General features: G+C 39.0%; 1 protein-coding gene across 2 annotated transcripts in view; it reads right to left on the reverse strand.

Moving 5' to 3' along the window:
- Positions 1-25706, reverse strand: part of robo2 (roundabout, axon guidance receptor, homolog 2 (Drosophila)) — a 261243-nt gene that overhangs the window by 215464 nt on the left and 20073 nt on the right. The gene's annotated exons all lie outside the window — the stretch shown is intronic.

Below are 25706 nucleotides of genomic sequence, written 5' to 3' on the forward strand. Positions count from 1 at the left end.
TGCACCACTGAATGCCTATGTATTGTCGTTCATTTGTGCTCATGTGTGAATGTGTAAATCTCTATTACAATGCAAAGCTAAACTGAAATAAATGATGTCTACATTCTGCCCCACCCTGCCCACATATCTAACGCTGCAAGAATCCAGTAACTGGGTCAGCAACATAAACATGCTTAAACACAAGCTGAATCCTTCTTGTTGCTTCCACAGACAAGATGCAGAGTGACACTAGAGATACAACCCTGAAATATGGATGCATTGGGACACAGTCCATAATCCCACTACCCAAAAATGGTGTCTGTATGTGTGGGGGTGGGTATGTGTAGGATTTTTTTTTATAGCTATAGTAGGGATGATGGACAACGGAGAGAGTAGTAAGAGCAGAAAATACTACCAAGAATAGGAAAGTGGATCATTGACTCGATTAGAGATAAAAAGCACAGCTGACTCTAAAAATTGAGGATGTTTCCGTTATCTTTTATTTAACAGTTCAGGTTTGATTACTTTTCAACATTCTTAAAGATTGTGGTCTTAATGAAACATTTTTTGTTAATATACAAGAAAGAAATGTCACATTAAGCTTCAATCCAGTCCCAGTGACCTCCCCTCTTCGTCAAAACAGTTTAAGTGCTTGTATTTTAAATGCCAGTTACAAAAAGGACATTTATATACAGATATCCACATGAGGCCACCTGAAAAAATTACTGAAGAAGATGCATTTCAATAATAAAGGTCTTTTTTAATATACGCATTTTCAGTACTGGTCTTTCATTGTCCTACCAGCCGTTTTTTATTACATTCATGTAGCCCAGAATGCTCCTTGTAGTACTGTACACCTGAAATGAGACCATGTGTTTGAATTTGGATGAACCTTCGCCTTCATTTCTAACATAATAAACATATTAACAGACAGCATCATTATCCTGTGTTAAAAATACCAGTGTCAGTTTTAATAATTTATAATTATGTAGAGCCATTAAATATAAACAGACAATTTAATTATATGCAACTGTATTTTGATGAATTCTACACTGGAGTCCATGCATTTAACAATGAAATCAATACTCGCATTAATCAAGTTCCTGAGAGTCATTACTACAGCATGAGGTACAAATGATGAAAAACATGCCGGCACGAGAACATATCTAGTGGAGATAAACAGCTACACAATGAAAAAATAAAAACTTGCCTGATGTGCAGCAGGAGGGAGTTCAGTGGACTGACAAGCTCAAGTGTAACATTGATGCTTTAATTTGAAACAAGGAAAAGGGTAAATGGGGCTAACCTGTTTGTAATGGGAGCTAGTTTGTCTGCCACTATTAAACAAATTCAATTTGTTAGGTCTCCTTTAGAGCAGAACACGCACAAGACAAACAATCAGGCCCAGAAAACCTGATCTAAAGAGAGAACAGCAAGTTAAACAACAGTCAAAATGTCCTCAGGAATAAGCAGAACCAAGGAACTGAGCATATATCATACTTCAATATCCTGCATGGTTACTGCCTAGGTGAAAATTGCTTTTTAGGCTCTAAACGGTATGAGTAAACTCGTTAACAACACTTCTATGCAAATCCACAATAATCATCATTTCTACGCTCAGGGAATGCTGAGGTAGGAGAGAAAACCTCTATCTTTAAGTATCTCCCAAAATAGTCTGAGGTATATGAAATGTCAGATTAGCTCAAATTCCCATCCACTAGCTTTCAAAGAGAGAAATATATGCATAGAAAATACACAGTATGTCAGAGGTATTTATAAATCATTTTCTAAGCACTCTCCTGCACCTTATGGCAAATTTACATTTTTATGAGATTTGAACTATGACTATAATGTGGAATAGCAGATGTTTGAGGTTTCTAAGCCGAAGATTGGGTCCAGTTGTCCACATTTTCAGAGCTTTTACCCTTAATTTTAGCTGGCAGGTGAGTTTTACCTGTGTAGTTGATACTCTTGTATGCAACGACCTTCTATCCTACACACAAACACTGCTGTGTCAAACTGCATCACTGAAGACGCCTTGTTTCTGAAATGCATAGTTCTGCAGGTGACATACTCTAGTAATGTATCAAAAGAAATATGTGCATCCATAAAATGTGTCCAGTTTTATTTATTTTAGCCTTGGACACAAGAAAAGGCAACTTATCTCACCACATAACTAACCACATCTGGTGTAGGGCAAAGAGATTGTTCAAGAGGTGCTTTCCAATTAGGCATTAATTCGTCACACAACCTCACACTTTAATTAAATGTAGCACATCAAATGGAGATGTGAAATATGGGGTTATTAATGTGATGACCGATAATGTTGTTGCCAAGCAGAGGCCTCCATACCCAGTATAAGCCTGAAGCCTCTGAAGACTGGTGGCATCACAGCTTAGCCTTAATCCCTCTGCCTGTCAAAAAGACACATTTTCCTAATTGCCTTTTAACTTATATGAAATTAGCACCTACGTAAGTCAAATTATCATTCCATGATGTGGATAACTGAGATTGGGCAGGGAGGTTTGTACAGTGATAGGCTGTTCGAGCTCATTAATTATTGTGTTGTTGGGGACAGCAGCAGGGAGAAGAAGCTCTGCATTAGGGATGTGAGGATAGTACCTCTCACGGGGGTGATCATGGGGCATTAGCCCTTTCCTCCAAGGATTATAGATTGAATGTTCAAGGCACTGCCAAGGGAAACATACACTGAATAGGATTTTGGCTTAACTCCATAGAAGAAGCGGGTGCCATGGAGCTATAGAAATGGTCAAAATCACCAATTATACAGTCTTTGTAACAAAATGAACACAACTTTGAGAATTTCCTTCACTAAAGACACAATTTTTGTAATGACTGAAGATGACCCAGTTGATAACAACAGATTGAGATTAGGGTTTTACATAATTTGCGATTATGATTTCAAGGGGATTTTCTATAAAGAGCCTTAAACAGTTACTTAAAAAATATGTCAAAGAACAGAAATTCCATCCAAGATGGAGCCTAGATTGTTGAAATTGTTGGCAGTACTGTAAACAAAGTGCTGTTTAAGAGGTTAAGTTAGAGAAAATTGTTCAATATCACATGAATACTATTTGTGGATGCATATTTTTCAAAGACAGATGCCAGAATTCCCAAAGCAACAGTTCAGACGGCCAACCAAAACTCATCGGTTAATGGAAAATATTACGAGCTAGCTTTGATTATGATTATAGCCAAAATCATAATCACAAATATTATAATAAATACTGAGATGATGATTGTTTACAATTCAGATTGCTCAGTTTTAGAAGCATTATGCATTTATTGATCTTTGTTCTGACATTTTCTTTGAAACATCTGATTTTCTTAGGGCTTAACCGAAAACCAAATAACTAAATGACTTGGGGGTGTTTTTTAATGTTTTTGTCTTACACTGGCAAACAATGATCCCTGCTGGGCAACGCCTACAAAGCAGGAGATCTGTGAATGTTTTTTTGTTTGTTTTTAGGGAGGTGCAAAAGTGGACTACAACAAAGAAAAAGTGTGTGTTGGATTCATAAGACAAAATGACAGAGTCACAGCAAAAATGAATAAAAGTACTTAATTATCTTGCTTGTATAATCGCTGAATGCAAACATTTATAATATAAAATAACATTTGATTACTCATTATCGTTCATAATAATTACAATTATCCCTCTAAACCAGAAATAAAGAAATACATAAGTGAATACATTCCATCATCTGTAGGTATAAAAAAGTAAAAAATAAAATACTGTATTCAAGTAAGTAATTACAATATTAGACTACGGTTCAACTGTAGTAATAATCATGTAAGAGGAATCTGTTACATCATCACACCATACTGCAAAAGGAGAAAAAAAAAATGATACATATGAACAATGCTTAGATTAGCTTTGTTTGCAGTGCAACACAAACATCAGACTTGAGACACTTTAGGCTTATCATCCTCTCCACTACCATTTCCTTCATCCCCATGGCAACTACTCATCTCCTTATTCTAATCACTACAAGTTAACCTTGATATGAAACAGTGCACAAGGGACCACTCACACTTTTGTGCAGGCTTCTGAAGACAGACACCATCCCTAATAATAGCCATAAAAGAAATCACTGTCTCAATTTTATGGGAGCCTGAAGATGAATGATGAGCATACAAGACACGCTGAAAATGACATTTGGGGAACAAGTCAGAACGAGACAACAAAGAGCTGAAGATTTGAAAAGAAAATGATGTACTTGAGGAAAAAATTAACTATAGTTCCATGAAATATGTAAAGTTGAGGATGTGGATTAGTCAACCATTATTCTGGAGCCTCACTGCCCCAAACCACCAACAAAGACATTCATTTCAACTTCAGTTACATATCCTGACATGTAAAACACATAGTTACACTCTGCATCTACGTGTTGTAGCTATTTGTCTACCCAATTTAATGTACTAGATCCTTTAGTTTGAGTGCTATAAATGAAACCCATAAAAAACCCCGCCCTATCTGTTGTGCAGAGCTCATGATAGCCTTAATGATCAAATGCAAAACAAGACAACTCCTGAGCACTTACTTCCCCATAAAAGGTGTAAGAGATAATGCTCATTGCTATTCCTCTGATGGAACCCTGCCTTCATGCTATCAATTATTAGTGAGCTATGCAGGTTTCTAATAAGGATGAAATATTTTATACTTGTGTGATGAGGAAAACACAACTACTGAAACAAACAATTTTCAGAGGTGGTCCATAAAAACATTAAAGGTCTTGGCTAATATGCTCATATAACTTCCTACATCATATCTGATGGGGAAAAAAGGGAAACAAAAAAACATGACTGACAACCCAGGGACACTTCACTGTAGTTTATGGAAGTATTTTGTTGGGGGTCGCTGAACACATTTAAAACTAGCGCAGGAAAAGGCTTGGCCAAGAAGAGTGGAGATTGAGATGGCCTATCTCATTTTTATGGCGCCCCCCCAGGCTACAAGCCGGGTAATTATGAGTGACCCAAGGAATGCGTGGCCCGTGGTCGGCTCTGGCCCTGAATGACCTCTAGTGACCCTTCCATTAAACAAGGCCAGCGATGGTTTGTCAGACAGAGCATGCACACACATACACACACATACACACACAAACACACGCAGTATAAAAATAAATAAAAGAAAGCGGCCACTACATGAGCACAACTAGGGTATAGTAAAAAATAATAGTCCATGAAATATCAGAAAATAGCGAATATCCCACCATTCCCAGCAATACATTTTTTCCCCAAATCGTGAAGATATTCAGTACATGTTTGAAAACATGTGTTTTTTAAATCCATCAAAATAAATGTGATGGTGATGAATTGCTGAACTTCCTTTCAATCCACCAATCAATCAAAAATCTAGAAAATCTAGAAATACTTTGGAAAATCACTCTATGCTAGATTAAAAAGAAATGCTTTAATCTATTTATTTGTTTGATGTACAATACACAAAGTCAGCTGGAGTGCTGGTGTTTTAAAACAGATACATTTTCAGTATTAATGTTCTGTTTTAAGCACAAAATGTCTTTCCATTTCCAACCATGTCGTATTTTTTGGATTTCTTAGATGTTTTGAGTTTCTACGGCTGCTCTCCTGACCAGTTCTCCCTAGTAAAAGAGATTTGAAATCAATAGAACATCCTGGTTAGATAAAGGTAATAAATATGCCATACACAGTGAGTGGCTAAGCATGAACATAATTTGTTGAGTTATAGATTACATCGCCATACTCAGTAGAAAAGCAACAAAACTACTTCCACCTTACAACACAGCGTAATTATAAACTTTAAAAAGCTCTAATTTAATATATAATTGCGAATTTAACAAAGATCAAAATTCCATAATATTGTATGACATAAATCCAACAGGTGATGGTTTAAACAAACCATGGAGGCCACCAGAACGGAAACTGTCATATCTTTCTATACCAAAAGGAAAGGCTTCCAGTTCAGAGAAACACCTAAAAGACCAAACCTAGATGTGTTCAAATAATTCAAGGTGAAATTGGTGCAGTTTTAGCTCAACATCCAACAGCAGTCAAAGCATTATTTTCCTGAAACACAGCTTACCATCTTGTGTAAGGCAGCTGGCAATGTCTTTGTAAAAATCAACTATGCATAGCCTTTCATAGGCTAACATGTTTACAGTGGCTAACATTATATAACTGCTTAAACTAACATTATACCAGTATTGAGAATCATGCAATTCTGTGGTATTGGTACTACCTACTAAATTTCTGGTTCATAGTACCAATATACCAAGTACATAAATATCATGGTAGGCTGTGTCATGGTTGTATCAGCCCAATCAAATGGATCAGTGACTGAAATCAGACAGGAACATTTTACTGAATAAAGTTGCAGTTATGCACTTTTAATTGTGTATTTTAACCATTTGAATAGGAAACATTTCAGTGAGGCATTCATGCCCGTGATCACTACGTGTGATAACACAATGGGCCGACCTACTGCTAATTCTGGGAAACACATTTACCCTGAAACAGTAATGGCTCATGCAGGATGTGATAGTATCATTTAGTCCCATTACATTTACAATTCACAGCCACATAAAGAGAGTAGAATCTTTTCTAGTAGAGAAATATGAGACAATGAACACTTAATCACCACATTAATGAGATCAAACACCCACAGTTGCCTTCTTGGAGACAGAAAGAGCAATATGACTAGGATACAAATGCTCTGCATCAATGTTTACAAACTCTGTGACCATTCTACTCAACCCACAAATTATAATTACTTCACTTTAAACATGTGGGTGTTACATGTAGTGCAGTATAATTTCGGCAGCACAAATTAATGCACCCCTCTAAAACAAAAAACACACTGGGGGTCAATGTGATATATCTGAGGTGTTTACTGTGCTTTTGACCTCAAAACATAATTCTGAACAACAACATTCTGTCCATCCTAATTGCATCCCATAACACAAATGCATGTGTAAAACCAGGCTATTAAATGGGAAATAACCATCTACTAGGCTAAAATATTACCCTAGAGTAAAAGATTGTTTAAATATTTGTAGCAAAACATTTTTGGTCCAGCAAATTATCCCTTGCAGCAACTCAACAACATTGAATTGAAGTGATGTTTTTTCAAAGGCTAATCATGTTACTTTTCTTCAAAGATGTGAAAAACACTTCACACACCGGACGAGAGAAAGGGGGCTGTTAAGATTGGGAGGATTGAGAGAAACAGTAAAGCATCTGTGTGTGTAACAGAACAGGTAAATTTGTGAGAAGTGACTCTCCGTAAGGCCATGAGGAAAACTCTTTGGGAATTGTGACTCCAAGCCAGAGGTACTGAAAAAGCAGGTGATAGCAGTAATGAAAGAAATGCAATAATAATGCAATAATGTTGGTTGGGTGAGTCAGCTGGGCCTCCGGCACTTTCTCCATAGCGCAGTAGATGACCTGGTTTCTCTCCTGTTCCGTTCCTCCACTGCAAACATAGGGCCAAGGTGCCAGCCATCAATAATATATACACACAGTTACTGTTGCCACACGCCCCTGAGCTCCACAGTGCTGAGATGGAGGCTTATTAAAGGCCCTCCCTTCTGTTATTGTTTAGCCCCGGAAGAAAGTGGCGTTATGAAAAATAGGACAACAAAGAAGAGCATGGCTTGGCACAGTGTCAGGAACAGGCACCACTAAATTGCCACTGTCCTTGGATAAAAAAGTTGGAGCAGTGGGGCTGGCTTGATAGCTGAGTGATTAGGAGACAATGAACATGGGCACAAATCTCCCGAGCAGCGACTTAAGTCTTTTTTTATGGGTAGAAGTTTGCAAATTCTGTATAATGGAAATGTAAAGTGTAAAGAAGGAGGCAATTCATATCTTCCAGTGATCGCCTTTAAATAGACAATGTGGTATTCAACAATACAGTCTATTATCAGTTTCTTTAAGTCTGGGCAAATACAATTATATTTTTTTAAGGCTGGCCTGGTCTGCATTTTTATTCAGATTAAAATGTACCCATAAAAAAGAAAAAAATGCAATAAAATAAATACTCATTTCCTTCAGCTACATTCTTCAGACAGTTGTTTTTGTGATTGTGTTTTTCCAGCTCTACCACAGACATTTTGCTCGACTGATCTGGGGATGAGCCACAGTCTTACGCAGACACACTAACGACTTCTGTGTGCAGCAGATTTTGTATTTGTTTACAGTTCCTGGTAGCAAGAAACAAAAGAAGTTGTTCAAGGTCTGTTGGACTCTGGCTTTAGCAAGACATCATATTAGGGACAGACACATCCTGTAGTAGACCTCGCTAATCTAACTCTTACCCACAACATGCCCTGTCTGTCCTGGCGGTGCACCGGCTTGCTGTGGAAGGTTAGAATCCAGTTTGCTTGTGTTTCTGTCTGCATGTGTTTTATATGGCTGATGGGGATCTCTGAGGGAGCTGTTTGTCCATGCATCCGCTCTGTAATCACTGCCATAAAAGAAACAAGAGGCAACAAGAGACAGGCAACTGGCAATAAATGACACGTCCTCCCCATGGTGTAATAACTTGCCCATCCATCAGGCAACCTCTGCTCACACATTTCTCTCCCTCGCTGCCATTCTACTTCCTGCTCTTGCTCCTCTCACTACAGCCTTCATCTTTGGGGAAGAATTACTTGGACGGACAAAGCGATTGATTGAGCTGGGCCACCATTTGATGTTTATTTCAGCTCAAATGAAACTGTCTTGTCCTTTCAATAAACCTCTGGCACAGACGCACAGGCAACAGAGAATATAGCCACATGATAAATTACAATATGATATCACACCTTCATGTGTTCTCCCCATTTCAGACAGACCATATGTTCCCCCAAAAAGACCTTGAAATTAATCTGCAGCCCTCACAAATTTACTGTTGCAGTAGACTTCTCCATGAGATCGATTTTACACCATATTCCTGTAAATGATGGCTGGCATGTCAAAGTCCCCAGCTCCCTACTGAGAGAGAGGCAAAACAAAGACAGCTAGAGGTGGAATCTGAGCAGCGAGGTAAGGGTCAGACATGCATGGTTAATAATGGGCACAGAGAAAAAACTGTGGTGAAATGTAAGGCAGCTAATGATTAATCAATGAGTCCAACTGTGTGGTTTCAGGACTATAGTGTAATTTTAAGAGTGTATCGATTGCCTTTAATAAATTATTTAATCGAAAATATTTCAACCAATCTTGCAGAGGACAAAGGACACACGTGTAACTGCCAGATAATGCATTGTGGATTTGGTATCACTCCTGGCTACAACAACAAGTTCAGATTCTTCAACTTTAATAAGATGAAGACATGTGATACATGTAAGGCCCTTCAGGCTACGTTGACTGTGGCAGTTTGTGCTGTTTCTCAGCCAGTTGTCCAGTTTAGCTAGCTATCAGAGACATGCAGTAACCCTAAACTAGCTAAGTCATTGAGAATCTGCCAGCAGTGGTGGAGTACAACTTTTGCACAACTCTAGAGCAAAAAATAATAAAGTGATGAACTGTATTGGCAGCACTTACTGATGTCAGATTTTAGAGACCAATAAAATTAGTGGTGTTTACTATTTTTGATGCATTTTCCTATTTTTAGGTCATCAATTTCATAGTGCCAGTGCCATAGTGTTAGTATCTCATTTGTCACAATCTTAAACATAGCTTATAATTAAATGTTAAATGAAGTGCTTCTTATATAGCGCCTTTTTGAGCACTCGGAGCGCTTTCTACTGTAAATCTCATTCACACACACGTTGCTTTTATCTATAATTAAGCACTTTCATACAACATTCCCACGCTCTTTCACACACTGATGGATGCACTGGGGACAAGATCGGAGTTCACTATCTTGCCCAAGTATAATTTGGCACATGAGCTGTAAGAGTCGTCGTTTGATCCACCTGCCGATTGGTAGATGACCCGCTCTAGCACCTGAGCCCCAGCTGGTTTCTCTCCTGTTCCATTCCTCCACTCCAAACATAAGACCAAGGTTCCAACCCTGACCCCATCATCATCATCATCAGTATTATTATTACATTGCAATATAACTTCTATAATGATTAAGTCCTGTAGTGTTCTCTTTGTTCTTCAGTTTCAGCATGTGTCTTATAATATGATGGTTTAAAACATTTAGTAGCAGCATATGGAAAAAAAACCATTGGCTATATTTCATGTATTTATCAATCACTGAGGGTGAATTTTTTTAACAACTATTAGTTTAGGAAAGAGAAATTAGTATACTATTACTGCATAAAAACAGAGCTTTTGAGAAGACAGAAAAACAAAATCTGTTCTTTCAAAAACAAGTGAGGGTAAGGTGATGTGGGCTCCACAGCAACATTTATTTTTTCTGCAGGGAAAGTCACATGTCACCATTCTCTCCGCCTGCCACAAAGAGGTCATAAATTACCTGTCCATAAGCCATCAATCTACACTGGGAGCGACAGCAAACATCAAGCTTACACTCAATCTCGCACGCAAACATGCACGTACAAATACGGGCAACAGACACAAACACACAATTCTAGGAGAACGCCACATGCGCAAGGACCCGACTGTGTACTGGTAACAGTGTTTGCAGTTTCACCAGCCTGCGTTGCACAAACTTTCCACACTTGTAGATAAATATTCTCCAGTTTCACAAACACCAAGGGAAATATTTTTTCAAGCACTTCCACAGAGAAAGAGGTCAAATTCCTGCAGAACTGACTTTAAAAATTCATTTTGGTGCATTTAGTTCAGTTCATGTATACTTCCACCCCAGGAAAGTGACAGCTAGCTAAAAAAGCAGGTATTTGTTCTATTTTTACAATATGAAGAAACAGGAATGAGAGCAGATACAGATTCAAACATGTTATTGCATGAGGCAGTGATAACACACTTTGATGAATTATCGTTTTTCTGCAGCAGGAACACCAGCAGAAACTTGCAGTCACATCAGTTAGATCCCTTCAGCATTAATAATGCACAAGCCTTTATCTTTCTTCTCTGACCTCTTAAATCACTATCACAAAGCTGCTGGTCATGGAGTTAAGACTCCTTCCATTTTTCCATCTGCTTTGCCTCAATCCATTCCTCTTCATTACCTATAATCTTATCTACCCTCTATTTTTTTTTCCTTCACACAATCCACAAGAGTCAACGGGATTATTCGTGGAGAGATATTTTCTCTTGCTCGCCAAGCAGCAAATACCTTGTCTAACACAAGTTGTTAGGACAGTTAGGATGTGAACAGTTTTTAGGGAATCATCCATTCCTGTTTAGGTTGGCAGAAGAAAAAAATAAGAAAAAGAAAACATTCTTCGTGACCAAAATGCAATGTCATGCTACACTGTGGGAAAGAGCTGAAACATTTAGTACTTTTCGAGCTTGCGTGTTTGTACATGTGCTTGTGTGTATGGGCTTATGTGTGTGTGTGAGAGACTGCAAATGAGAAAGAGAGCGAGAAAATCTGATGAATTGTTTCATATATGGCATCCATCAGCAGTCCTGTGATTTATGGGGTTAATAACAGAGTCTATTCACAAGCCTGCAGTCCTGTTGTTTTTCTGTTTGTGGTGGGATGACAGAAATACTACAGCCAAACCACCCATTTGTTCTGATCCACTCTCATTTAAAAACCTATAAACCCAGCCCTTGCTGAACTCTGTACCATTTGGCATCACGGATAAGACCATGTGTAGGTATTTGTAAATATTCACTCAAAGCATCCCTTCAATTGCATTTATACACATTCCCTAAACCAGGCAAACACTACTACAAACTTGGAATTCTCCTTCCAATTTAATTTTCAAGGTCTGCAAGAATGGGACCAACCAGAGAGTTAAGGAAAAAATTCAATTTTAAGAAAAATACTTGGAATTTAATCTGAAACTGCGTGCAAAAAAATAAATAAAAATGCATAGGTGACAAGTGCAAAGACTGCAAAAGCTCTCAATGTATTGCTGACACACTCCTGCTTTTGAAATGGTCCTCTTTTTCTCCTGTGATCCCTCAAACCTTTTAAACCTTTAGTCGGGAAAAATGTGCATATTCCCATACCACCTTTAAATAATACAGCAGCTGCACGTAAACCAGGAATGAAGACAACACTTTGGTATAGCACTGTATGGTAATCCACAGTCATTCTTAATGCCTTCAGGCTACATCTATAACAGATGCTCTACCCTCTATGAGCCCTCATATTTTATTCACCACTAGGTCTCACTGTTTCTCAAAATTGCACATAATTCAGATAATATGGTAAATACTGCAAACAGCTTTGCTGCTTCGATAAAGGAAATTCCATTCATTTCACCTCCAAAGCTCCAATAGTGTGCGCACATATTATGACGATGTTAACCACATTAATAGGCAATGCCGTTTGATTCTCCGTAATGTTATTTGCAAAATATCACATTTCGCAGTAAACCATGCATCGCAAATAAACAAATATAGAAAATGGCCAAAATACATGGTTTCGCTATCAAAAAGACATCAGCTATAATGTACAATAGATGCACCTGTTTCACAACTGTCTGGGGCAATGTAATTGTGTACATCGTCCTGAGCTTTATAATAGGGGCAGTCATTATACATGCAGTGTAATAAAAAGATAATTATGAATTCCCCAACCGTGTTCTGTCATTTGGCAGGCTCTTTAACACAAAGCATACGTTCCAATGAGCCTCAGCTAATCTTCACAAGAGAAGAGGAAATTGGCTCTCTTCAACTGACTCCATTCCACTTTTCATCTGTGGACTTGCCAGTTTTGAAATCAACATGAAAGATTGGAGGATGAGGGCAGAACAAGAGCAGGGGGAGCACATGAAAGCAGAAAAGTATGCGAGAGCAAGGAAAGAGTGAAGGGGAGAGACACAAGGTGTGGGCAACTATAAGGAAATGAAAAGGGGGAGGAGAGAGAGCACAGCGCGGCAGTGATAATATGTTTACCTACTTAATGCTACAGTAGTGCTGATTGCTTTATCAACCCAGTGAGCCTGCATATGAGACGGAAGATTTGCAAGCAGGAAGATCGATGAGACTGGTATGCAAGAAATAATGTAATAAGAGTAACTGTGGGACGTGTTATGAAAAGTAGAGACAGGGAAAAGGTAGAGGGAGGGAAACTGGGCTGAGGTAGCAATTGCCTTGTCTTCCGAACACTGTAGCTGTCACAGCAGGCTACAGGTTACAGTATGTGATTGTGGCAACTACCCTGAGCTGGCATGAGTTAATGGGAAGCTGCAACCTCCACAGCTCTCTAATTGCTGTATTAAGTGGTGGGTAGAAAGATAAAAGGGAAAGGTGTGGGGCTAAATGTGTGAGGACTCATAATGTTTGAGGTGCAGAGGGAGACAAATTAGCCTGTTGATAAAGGCAGCCATGGAGGGAATGATGGTGTGTTTGGAACATTGCCGTAGGTTGATTGATCACCTTGCCACAGCCCTGTGTGTGTGTGTGTGTGCGTCTCTGTGAGTCTACTTGTGTGTGTGTGTTATAAATGTACTTACAAAAGAGTTGCGTGATTAATTACTCCTAGCATCATTCTACCTATGTTATCAGGACGCAATTAAAACTGAAAGGAATCGGCTTCTAACACTGTCAGAGCTGCACAGTGCATAAATGTGTTTTCTTAAAATTTTGCTTTGCTGACGACACACTCATTAAATCAAAGCCAGCCACTGTTAGTAGGTACCCAAAATATGCATATGTCAAAAAAGACACAAAGAGAAAACAGCCGATTGAAATTGCCACACAAAATGTGTTTTGTCAGTTTTGAAAAATTAAAGAGCAGAAGAAAGGTCTTTGCATACAATTTGTAAAATGTGCAAGCCTGGATTTGATAAAAGATTCTTTATTCTAGTGACTGCTTTCAACAAGCCTTGAATGTCTGTTGTCATACTAATGCAATTTCGTTTGACAGAGAGCCTTTAGCCTAAAATAGATCCATCAGCATTCTTAACCATTCAGTGCTCACAAACACACTTTTGCACATACTCACTTGCACACATTAAAAATCTATGTACTGTAAAGTTAAACTGCTCTAACTACAGGCACATACGTTAGATAAGCATACAAATACACACATTCTTACGCTTATATAAAAAATCTGTAGCTCAAGCTAGAGGCCTTGATATGACAAAGACACAGCTCAAGGATAGAAAAGCACTTTCTCTCACCAAGGCCGATTGCTGTGAAATGGAATGGAAACAATGATACCTATAGCGAACAACAAGCAGGCAGACAGACAAACAGAGAGAGCGAGCTAACATCACATCAGTGCTGCTGCCACAGTCTCGTTTCATCGCCAGTCAAAGCCATTTAGAGAGACGCTGTTAGATGGCCAGACCCGGGGCATCGGCAGCCACTCTCCCAAAGAGTTTGGAGCCATATTTATCTGCATTACAGATTAAAGTGCTGGGGACAATCAGATTGGAGATGGCTAATTCCAAAGCTGTCTACCAGCAACATTTAGCAACACAACAGCCGAGTATTCCTTAGACTTATCTCTGTGTGGGTTTAGATGAAAGCGCTTGTTGTCTTTTTTCTCTTTCCCCTTGTGTGTTTTCATTGCTTGTTTATCACCCAATCTTCGTAGTGCATCCCAAGTCGAAGTGGCTGGGTTCAAACAAAATGCCTTCTTGCTAATTATCTTCAATTCCTCATCTTCACAAGACCACTCTCTCCCCACTTTTGCAATTGAATGAATTTGCATAATAATGACTACTTGGCTCAGTGCAGTGTAAATAACTGGCTGGTGCAGGCTAACTGTCCTAATTTCAGTACTTGTTAGGAGACAGGTTAGGCTCCTTATGGAATCAGTGTTGGTATAACCGATTCCAGGTGATCTGAAGAAGGCCCAACTCGAAATGCAGCTGCCACTTGTAATTATTTTCCCTATTAAGTCATCTGCTGATTTTGAATCACAGAAGTAGGTAATAGGGATCACAATTTCCTTGAGCCCAGTGGTTCTAATCAGCAGTGTACTCAGTTTATAGTGATACAGAGGAACACCTTTGATACAGGTAATAAGTACTCAAATAACTGCACAGTTAATCATCAACACTGACTAAATTAAACACCACTAAATATATTAGTTTTATGTCATTTAAAGGTTATCAGTCAAACTATCTTAAATCTTTGCTGGTTCTAACAACACCTTTGACCCCTCATTTGTAAATCAATACATACGGATTTTCTGCCAGGGGAAATATTAAGACAAAGACATTAAAGACATTTATGAACTTTTGAAAAGGGGAAAAAATCAGATTAAATAATTGCTGATCTTGATGTAATAGCAGCCAAATATCTGGGGATCGATTTGCAGGAGAAATAAGTGAGTGGTACATTTCGATTAGATACCTTATCAAACCATCACTGAATGCTGTTTCATAAACGCAAACCCCTCTACTCATCACCAACCATCTCTACATTCCTCCAAGGAAATAGTCCAAATTATTATTGCTCATGCACTTTACCCTAATGCTCACAGAACCATCCTTTGTATTGACGCAACTTGCTCCTGCTTTCAAATAACTAAAACATTTTGAATCACCTTCCTGCCACTTATCTTACTTAGACCGGTCCTCATCATTGACAGATCTCCCAGGGATTCTCAGTAAACAGCGCGGTAACTTGTATAAACAAAAAGTGCATTTTTACTTGGTGTAATGTGCTGATAACATGCAGGTACCACTGGCATACAAACACCAGCCCCTCCCAGTTCTCATATTTCTCAGCGTGTCCCTTATTAATCAGTGCAAAGAAGACTGATGGACTCATTCAACCTTGCACACACACACACACACACACACACACACACACACACACACACACACACACACACACACACACACACACACACACACACAGGTAAATTAAGCATGTGTTAAATGTGTGGAGTTCTCCTTTGACAGTTTATCCTTAGCCTTTAGCAATCCACTACATCTTAGTGACATCTGAGACGTCTGTGATCATCCATCAGGACTTATCTGGGGTAAAGAGCAGAACGTTCAAGATTGATGTATTTACCATTTTGAAAGTTCACCCAAATGTAAAGGTAATTTTTTTACTACTGACTGACATTAATATTGTAAAAAAGCAGAGGAAGTAAAAGTACTTCATGCTTTTACCTGTAATGCTGGAGTGTATCGTGGCTATGGCACTGATAAATATTCACAAATTTTGTTAATATTTTAAGAATTCCAATGATGTTTAAAGGTATTCAGTTAAAGTCAAACGACCTACAAGAATCTGAAAAAAAAAAAAAAAAAACCTGATTATTTTTTCCTGTGAAATCGGTGTGGTATAGTGCTGCCCTCAAATTGACGATTTACTCATTGCACATATTATGATACTCTGAGTAGTGTCTCGTCGCTTAATGCCCCATCAAACAGATTTATACCAGCAAGGGCAAAGAGGAAAGGAAAGCAAAGGAAAGGGAAGGACACTGACAAATAATTGTTCTTTTATGAGCTCTTGAATTTAAAGTGCTTCAATATCTCTATAACTCAACCCAGCACTAGAAAGCCAGTTTAAAAAGACAAATTTCCGAACATGCTGACAAGTCAGTAAAACTTTTAACTAAACTTTACTGACATCAAGGAAAATTTGCCTCTTCCATGACTGCAGCAGCTTTCAAAAGGAACACAGATGATAAATTGGTCTACTATGGCGCCAGCAGGGACACTACAAACTCTGAAAGCTGCCGAGCTCTCACTCTTTCTTCAAGGGAATCCTTTATTAGCCCCAAAGCTTCATCTCAATAGCATAAGATTTAGGCCTATCCCTCTTTGGATTTCAAGCCCCATATCTCTGTATTATTTCTCTTTCCCTGCTGGCCCAGATGAGAGCTGTCCACCCTTCCCAGGCGCCTGAAGCCCCATCTCACCACAGTATCACCTCCCACCCAGCACCAGTCTGCATAGTCCCTCCACTGCTCTAATCTTTGATTCAGCCTCCACTGTGGGTTAATGCCATTGGACACACTCCCACCCGATTCCAAATCTCACCTCTGGAAACAGATGAGGAACATGTAAGATGGGTGGGGTAGTGCGCAAGAGAGAAGAAGAGTATGGTGGAACTAGCTTTGTGCTTCAACTCCACAGCCATCGAGGCAGCAGTGCGCGGGCTCTACGGAGGAGTAGATCTGGATTACTCTGGAGAATACACCCTCTCCCAGTGACACGGCAGCAACTGCGGATGAACACTGCACTACCCACGCAAGATTTGTGTGAAACAGAAAACAGGTGACTGTTACAGGGGTGCAGCAGCATGGGTGTGTGGGTGTGTGTGTGTGGGTGGGTGAGGGTTCTCTAAAGGAGCACCCTTGAGATTAACTGAAACAGCCTGCACTTTGATAAAGGAAATGGTCACATCATGTGAGCCAAATCAAAAACACTTCACTATGAGCTGCCTCTTCAGAAGTACTCCAGATGGGATTGAATGATTTGATACTTAGGAAATAGCCGTCATGTAGCAAGGTCAGGTTTCTACCTGCTTCTTGGGGCACTGAGGCTCGAGTCTAGCCTGTGCTACATGATGACAGGATAAAGTTGAAATGCCCCAAAAATGGAACTTAAAATATGGTAGCAAACACGCCGCCAGATACACACATAAATCACTGCAGGTGAACAACAAGCAAAACACAACAACAATGCAGAGGTAAGCTCGCGGGTCTCGAGGCAACTTTCAAAGGGGCTTCGCTTTCAGTTGTTGTTGTTCACTTTGGTGTGAGTGAGTGGGAGTTTTGCCCAAAGGGGATGTTTTCTGCCTTAGTTGGGGACCAAATCTCTCATAAATCTCTTTAAAACTGGGACACCTCTGTTAAGAATGTAGGACCACAGGCAAAACATAAACTTATCTAAAGTACTACTTCTTAATACAACATATGTGTGTTGATATTCTATATTTAACATTGCCAACAAATCATGTGAGAAAACAAATTCCAACAATGAACATTTTCCACTAACAAATAGCTTATTCTTCTTATTCAAGTAGTTACTAACATTTTGTTTTTAAGATATGGTATTTTAAAATTATTAGTATTATTGAACATTTTACACAGTTTACATCATGAGTAATCAGACAGATTTCTGATGCAATTACTGCATTTACAAAGGGCAGGAGAGAAATCAAAATCTAAAAAGAAGAGCTTGTAGAATGACAGAGGGATTCATGGAAATGGGTTCTGAGATATGAGGAATGGTCACTTCTCTCATAGTAATTGCACATGACATTTAATTGTGAGAGCGGCATGTTGTTTAATTGGATGTATCCTCAAGCATCTAATTAGTCTTTGTCAGGAAAAGGAAGAAAATTAGAGAGCAAATAAACCCTCATTTGTTTTGTGGTGTTTAAACACAGTCCATCCCCATGTGCTGTGTTTAGTGGTTAATGATAATTTACAGGGTGGCTTCACACATTGAATGTGACTTAAATAGAACTGTGTTGTTTGCTTTTTTTTATATGACACCCAGGGATGATATGTATTTTTATATATTAATTCCATCACAGAAGCATTTTATTGACAACCCAAAGTTGCAAATAGGAAACTTTTGGCTGTCTGCATTCACTACCAACCCCTCCATATTTAACTCGGGCTCATAAAATTGCACTCTTGAGGTTAAAAAAGATTTTCAGTACTTGAGATAGGCAATTAATGTCAAGTGTAAAATTGTCAATGTCGTTGAAGCCTGAAAGTATGGCTAATATCCCTCATTAGTATGATAAAGGTTTTCACTCTCCTTCATTCTCCATCAGGGTTCACTTGCTTTTCGATGGTCATAATGTATATGATCCAAGGCTTTTTTTCTCATTAACTATTCAAATCAATCATGTGGTTGTTACTATGTTTCCAGTAAACTCACAGAAAAGTTGATCTTTTATAACAATATGAACATTGTTGACTGTATCACATGCAATTGGTTCTTGCAAGGTGATGTGATATATCTAACATATGCTCCAAAGAAAAGCCACAACCTTTTCCCACTCTCTAGCATTGTAATAATCCATGACTGAAGTCCCAGTACAGCCATGTCTTCCCTATATTAGCATGCAGCTCAGTATAGAAAGTGCAGAGGCCCATACCTAATGAGTCATGTTCCCTGTCCTCCCTGTAGCAGGCTGATGTTCCCAATGAGCTGTGCTCCATTCTCATTCCTTTCTCCCACTCCCACTCCAAGGACCTCCGCCCCTCTCCTCCACTGACAGCTTTCATCCCTGCGACTCACCTGGAGCTGCTCACATCAGCACCACTATAATGGAGTGTGAAGTGTAAAAACATTTAACTGAGAGGCAGGTTCATTTGAGCTGCATCATTTCCAACCTGTCCAGACAGGAGACATGTGGCTTTCATTATACTAAATGCCCAAGCAGACATGCACACAGGTGCTGAGTGCCATTTGCAGCTTTCCATTTATGTTTTACCTTCAGATAAATAAGGGCCAGGCAGCATAAGGACCGCAGGCATTGTGTACTCATTGCTTGGCAAGGAAGGTCTGTAACATCCTGTCATCAAGTCATCTGAAATACATTTGCATGCCTTCAGTGCTTACCTACCCTATCAACAGCGACCTCTTGAACCTGAGGGTGCAGCACCACTGCATGATGACTTGTGCTTTTTGCTAATTCTTCTGATTGTGTGTGCACAAGGCTTGATGCAGCAGTGTAGCATTAAAGTACTTGGCTTTTGAACGTTTAACTTCCCGTATTCTTATCCTCTGGGAAAACCTTTGTTGTACATTGCTGACCACGAGGACATTTTTACTGAGCATAGCAACCCGGTGTCCTACTTGCTTTTTAGCAAACAGCATGATCAGCGTTGTCAAAAGGACTTCACTGAGCCCTTTAATTATAGAATTCCCAAACCTCATGGTCATTTTCACCCCTATGATGACGTCACAAGGAGGGTTCCCCTGTTCTCGTGGCTCTTCTATCATGGTGGCAAGATCCATTGCTGCATTTAAGAGAGCCCTTCTGTCTAATCACTGCTGCCCTGCCGAGTCTCTTCTCTGCCCCCAATTCCATCCGTATGCCCTGCTCTTAAATTACCCTGGCTAAGCACCCTCTTCTACTTTACTCAGGACCATTACACCGACTGCCCCTCCCTGTTTGACTGCCAGAGTTTTAATACTATATGTGCTGTGAGGGCTGCCTGAAAACCAAGAGGTCAGACACCAGCACTTCCTCTTCCTCAAATTACAGCTGCCAGCCAACAAAGCCATCATTACAAGCCAAGCTGTAACATCAGCAGCACATTGGGGCTCTTTGAAGGCAAAGACTCTCCTTCACTAATCTCTTAATAACTTTTTTTTTAGGTTGGAGTAGGCTTGGAGTATAGAGTGAAACAAGGATAACATCAAAGAGAAAATGTATAAATTATAATATGAATACTAATAATAGCAAAAAATGCAGCTTGGAAACAGCCCAAACTAGTTTTTATTTTACACTAGTTTAACAGAGCACTATCCACCTCCCATAATGCCTACTGGGTGGCACAGCTGGCACAAGGGAGCTGTGTGGCTGGTGCAACTCTTGCTACATCTTTTGTGCAGAAATACTCCTGTATATAAATGAACACAACGGAACAACCCAAAAGACCCATGTGTTCCATAAAAGATACACAAGTGTGTTTAAATTTTTAGAGAGTGACAAATTCCATGTTAGGAGGTACATGGGGTAGAAATATCACAAACTAGACTATATATCACAAAGACTGGAGTTAGTGTTGGACCGTTTAAAAAAATTCCCTTTCACTAGCTGCTTATTTTACTTTTTGTTGGTCATGTTTTAGGTACCAAAAATGTTGTTCAGGGTTTAAAACACACACACACACACACACACACACACACACACACACACACACACACACACACACACACACACACACACACACACACACACGCACACACACAGGCAGAGACTGAGGCAGGGACATAGAGGATGAGGGAAAATATATATATATATATATATATATATATTTAATCCCTAATTCTCAGGCACAGTTGCAGTAGTGGGAACCGTAGTTGCAGTAGTGGGAACCGTGGTTACTGACACACTGCCTATAGCATGTTACATCTAAAGGTCATTTCAAACCAGCCCATCAGCCATAGAACAGGCCAGCCTGATGGTTTAAATCTACTTTAATAATTCAAACCCTCATTGAGAGATACCAGTCCTCCCTTCTGGACTTCCAAGCCATGGGTGAAGGATTAGACTTGGTAGGAGTCTAGGCCCTAAGCAAGCTTCTCTTTTATGCCTGCTTTCCTGCAAGCTGTTGCTGGACCTTTGCAAACCCAAACCCCACTGTTTTTCTTCTCACTGTGCTAATTTATCTAAAAACACAACACCATGACAGTCAGAACCCCAAGCTGCCTTTATGGGTTAGGAAGGTGATCTTTATCCAAGCCACTTGGCCAATCCATCTGTTTGGCCCTGGAACCCAGGCATCTGCTCACCGCTATTGTTAGGCTTTGTCAGATGACAAGCCAAGACCCTCATGGGGAACCTTGGTCAACTCCAATGCACAGTTATGTGTGTATGCACACGCACAATAGTGCATATGTTTGTGACTGCCTTCAAGGGCCGGGGAGAGAGAGGCCAAGTGCTGGCTCTAGCGACTGTCTTTGTTTTGGTGACCGGGAGTGGAAGCAACAGTGGCCAGAAAACATGCCGGGAGCCCTTGTGTCATCCCAGCAGACTTGCCTGGGTGACCTCCAGCCACAGTAACAACTCTCTCCTAGGGTTGTGGTTTACAGAGTCACTGTCAGACTACAGAAGATTTCAGAGGCAGAGGTCAGTGTTTTGTTCTCAGAAGGACCTTTAGACTACATAAACTTGAAACCAATTTATGGCCACAATAGAGCGGGGTCGAAATGTATTCACTGTCACAGTGACTAATTGATTTGGTTTTTTAACTGGGGTTAGCCAAAAACAAACACAATGCACAGTATATATACACACAAGCAGATTGAAAGAGCATACACAGCATTAGTGTGACCTTATGCAAACATGCAAGAGATTGTTTATTTGTTGAAATATGGGTGGATTAAAACGTGGCCTTTCATCTTTTGCAGACATTTAAAATGGATTAAATTAATCACTTCTCATTCTCTATTAATTAGAGCTAAACAATTTCCAGTAAAAAATACACAAAATAATCCCTTGTGAAGTTTACTCTAATTCCTAGATAAGATTAACTGAAACTGGACAGATGAGAAAAACCACTATGGGTACCTTGACACATTCTATTCACCTAATTTAACTTGACTTCGCTTTGATCCAACATGATAGCTAAATAGGCCCTTCTATCCCTACTGGTCTATGTGCCCTGCAGGACTGCCGTTTCAGGTCAAAGATCTCTTCCGCACCACTTAGGCCATTCCGTTCTCTGCCCTGCATTAAAATTTTATCAGGTAATTAAACCCAGTCTTCTTCCCTGATGCACATTTTTGACTTAATGATGAGAGAATTGAGAGAAAGCTTGCTTCACACTATGTGGTATTAGACTTTTGCTTCTCCATTTCCACGTGCATTTGGTTTTTCTTATTCCTGTATTCATGTGTTTTGCCTATTCCACATTCAACTTTTCATACATTTTGCAGTTTTGAATAATTAAGAATGTTGATTCCCAAATCATGAAAGATTAATGTGTGAAGAATGCATAATCAAGTGCGTTAATTCTGTGCTTTCTGACGCATTCCTTGTTTAATTATCATTTGGGGGGGAAGGGTTGAAAGTAATGGGAGGAGACACAACTGTGTAATGTGATGATCTAAAACATGGAGTGCTCATGAACAGAAAATATGAAGTTTATCTCAAATGTGTGAGGTCTTAAAAAACATATTCGAAAGAACAGTTTGCCACTTCATGGGGATATTGTTAAAGTTCAAAAGCAATATTTTAAAAGGGTTCATTACACAAAGTAAAGTTTTCCTTTTCTTAAAGACATGAACTAATAGACAAAGAGTCTGAAAGATTCTTTCAATAAAGCCTTAGAGCCAAACACCAGGTTCCAGCAGCTAATTTACCCTATGTTTTCAGTGATGAATGGAAGCCATTATGCAATGAATAATAGGAGTCAAGAGGATTTATTACACACAGATTGGTAAAACTTCAATAATGCATCCAGCAACTGCTATACACCAAGATTAGAAAACAACTTGCTTCGTAAGTGGCTGCATTCTTTATGTGCCATATAGACTTGGATGAAAGCGCCAAAGTGTAAACACCTCATTTAAAATTCATAATAAATGTGATTATTATCGTGTGCTGTCCATGACACCACATGACTGTGATTTAAACATATAATGGTTATTGTTATTTATGCATCCAGTGGCAGAAAAATGTTTACACACAAAACTATATAAAAGTGACTATATTAATGATAAACTAGAATAACAATAACAACTGATCAATTACACAAATCCGGGTCATTATCATACAAACAAGCCTCCGTGTTAAATGAATCAAAAATATGTTTACTTATGTTAAAATGGATGTTATGGCCTCATTAAAAATGCACATTATATGGCCTACTAAGGTCAAAACAAAGGTGAGTCATTAAAACATTGGTGGAATAAACAAGGTTGTTTACGCATGCCCATTAATGTTACATGTTTTATGAATTACTGGGATTATGTATGTATTAGCATCTTTGTTCAAGTAGCTATTTTTCCCCATATGCTAACTGAACATAGTTTCAAGGTCAGCTGGTTTTGGTATGTTTTAATATTTTTCAGATTTAACGCTTTAACCTGTAACACACTGAGATGTTAGTGCTAATAGTGACTGAGAGTATTCTCTAAATATATATAAAAACACTCCCTCACACCATTACACTGCCAGCAGAAGAGCTTCTGAAGAAGAGTTTCTGCTCATGGGTATTTTAAACCCTGCAGATGGCTGTGCAGGAAATCCTGTATATCAGAGGTTTCTGATCAGACCAGCCCATCTGCCACCACCATCTATGCTACGTTCAGTCACTTAAATCACCTGTCTTACACATTCTTGGATTAACATCCTTGTGAACATGCCTAAATGCACCGACAGGTTGCCATGTGATTGGGCAGCTGTTGGCAGCCTTTATCCTTCAAGATCAGGTATGGGCTCAAATTGTGGTCATAAATATTTTGTACTTGTAAATCAGTTTTGTATGTGCAAAAAGAATTTGTGTGAGTGTAAAAAAGATTTGTATGTGTAAAAAGAATTTGTGTGTGCGTAAAAAAGATTTGTGTGTGGACTTGGACGTAGGTGAGTGGCTCCAACAGATACTAGGAAATGTGCAAAAATACTGTGCAGGACCCTCAAACTAGGCCTATGGTAGAGGACCTGATTATGGGCTCAAATTGTGGTCATACATATTTTGTACTTGTAAATCAGTTTTGCACTTGTAAATCAGGATTTGTATGTGTAAAAAGAATTTGTGTGTGTGTAAAAAAAGATTTGTATGTGTAAAAAGAATTTGTGTGTGTGTGTAAAAAAGATTTGTATGTGTAAAAAGAATTTGTGTGTGCGTAAAAACGATTTGTGTGTGAACTTAGTCAAAAAATACGTGGGAAACTCTGCACACAAATTTCAAGTTAAAAGTACGAATTTTGACCCTGTTTTTCTTCCTTTCATCTGATTGGCCAATGTCATGTCAATCACAAATGCAACTATCCAATCAGAGAACAGATGAGTTTGGCTGTCGGAGGGGCACTTTTTTGAACTGCAGGCACTTGGTAAAGTTTTATTGTATGAAACTATATGAAATTGTGTCATCATCGGTTTTAATGCAAAGTAAGTAAAAAAAAAAAATTACCAGAAATATATGTAAACACCAGTATCAGTATGTGTTTCTGATTTGAAGTGATATCAAAAGTAGTATCTTGTGTCCCTGGGAGGAGTCACAGAGACATAGGGATACTGTTATAATGTATCTGCTGGTTAACTTCTCAGCCTCCTCCACACAATAATTAGTACCCAGAGGAAAAATAGGAGTGGGAACTGGGACACAGGAATGGTGAGAAGGATGACTGGAGGGTTCCAAGAGGGATCCCCTAATGACAGGTACAGCAAAGTAGATACTCCAGAGAAAACTGTAGATTCTCACTCTATAATCCTATGTTCATGTTACAGTTAGTGCTCTGAGACTAGCTGTGCTGGTGTTTTTTAATATTCAAAAATTCTATTTCTCACATACTAGCTTGTTAATCCATAAGTCTTCTCAATTACGATGAAATCATCTCTGAAACCAACTTATGGGTTGTTTCCTACTTTCCTTCACAAACACTTTATCTGTTGGTGACGTAAAATTTCATAACTATGGAAAATTATCGGTAAAATATTGGTAAAATTTCCTAGAAGTTTAACCTTCCAGGAGTAGAAAACACCAGCTAAAACATATTTACGCCACTGTAACCAATCTAAATGCACATATTCATCAGACACTTTGCAACAGCTTTGATCCCAAGTCAAAACACTTTCTGTGCAAATCTTAGAGATCTGAAAACTGTATGACACAAACGTCAGGGTAATGTGAGGTTCGTTGTGTTATGAAAAACATAAAAAAGTCCTCCACTTACATGTCAAAACATTAGATAATAATTTAATGCTCTATGTGTAAATAGATATTTTTTAAAAAGAGAGAGTAATGTGCACTTTTGTGTGTACCACAGTGTTCTGTGTGAGTATACATGTGTGGAGTTAATGCAGTTAATAAACTGACACATTTGCTTCAAAATTGAGAATCTTCTTGTTAA

Source organism: Copadichromis virginalis, linkage group LG14 (assembly GCF_057382275.1).
Source record: "Copadichromis virginalis isolate Kocher_CV1m ecotype Utaka linkage group LG14, C_Virginalis_male_GT1.1, whole genome shotgun sequence".
In the NCBI taxonomy this organism is placed as follows: Eukaryota; Metazoa; Chordata; class Actinopteri; order Cichliformes; family Cichlidae; genus Copadichromis; species Copadichromis virginalis.